Source organism: Corylus avellana, unplaced genomic scaffold (assembly GCF_965113065.1).
Source record: "Corylus avellana unplaced genomic scaffold, dhCorAvel1.hap1.2 HAP1_SCAFFOLD_82, whole genome shotgun sequence".
NCBI classification, from domain to species: Eukaryota; Viridiplantae; Streptophyta; class Magnoliopsida; order Fagales; family Betulaceae; genus Corylus; species Corylus avellana.
This window is the reverse complement of record NW_028290500.1, coordinates 11,453-12,527: the sequence shown is the minus strand read 5'-3', so window position 1 is coordinate 12,527 and position 1,075 is coordinate 11,453. Positions and strand designations below refer to the sequence as shown.

The 1,075-nt window shown below is 27.5% G+C and overlaps 1 non-coding gene across 1 annotated transcript; it reads left to right on the top strand.

The window, feature by feature from the left end:
- Nucleotides 1-474: 474 nt before the first annotated feature.
- TRNAS-GCU (transfer RNA serine (anticodon GCU)) lies at nucleotides 475-562 on the top strand. The gene has a single exon. It is a non-coding gene; the product is annotated as a tRNA-Ser (tRNA).
- The last annotated feature ends 513 nt before the right edge of the window (nucleotides 563-1,075 follow it).

Here is a 1,075-nt window from a genome sequence, read left to right as displayed (position 1 = left end):
ATCAAATAAATCATTTTTTCTATGATTCATTGGAACAAAAAAGGCCCAGCGAGGTACTGACCAGGCCGGGCTGTGGAATTAAAAAAAGCTCTTGGAGACGAAATCAAAGAGGTACTTTTATTATATATTAAATTATATAGTAGTAATATATAATTTATTACTTATAATATATATTATTACTATTATTACTTATAATATATATATATATAATTATAGAATTATAATTTATATTCATTGGAATAGTGGATTGGAGATATCTCTTTCGAGCCCTTACTTTATCTCAATGGAATTACTTTTAGTTTCTATATTTTTTAATATTTTTTATATTTTATATGTCTAGATACTATATAATTATATATAATAAAAAGAATATAAAAAATAAAAATAAGAGGTATGGTATAAAAGAAAGAAAGACTCTTTTTTCAAACCTTACTTTTTGTGTAATGTAACATAGTAATTATCCTTTTTCGATTGGGGGAGATGGCTGAGTGGACTAAAGCGTCGGATTGCTAATCCGTTGTACGGGTTTTTCGTACCGAGGGTTCGAATCCCTCTCTTTCCGCTTTTGTCAATGACGTGGTATTTTTTATTTATCTTTCAATTTCGACGAGTCTTTTTTTTTTTTTATTTTTTTATTTAATAGTTAAAGATGTGGAATAAATAAAATCCTAAGAACATTTAAAAATCGAGCAAGGAAAACAAAAACTTTATTTTTTATTCTTCACGTCCAGGATTACGTCCTGGATCATTAGATAGGAATCCGAAGATAAAGAGAGAAACAAAGAATATCACTACTGTGTAAACAAATAGTTTGAGAGTAAGCATTACACAATCTCCAAGATCATTTTTTTGGAAAAAAAGAGAATAGATTCTCCATTTTTATACCACATATACCGCATTTTGACACCAAAAATGGTTTTTATAAAGCTAGAAATAGAAGAAATAGAAAGGAATTTTCATAAATTCATTTGTAATGTAATATGAGTCAAGTCTTTCATTAACAAAATTTTTTGCATACCCACAATATCTAATTGTGGGGGACTCTAATAGGTTCTTTCAATGTAAAAAAAGGGTC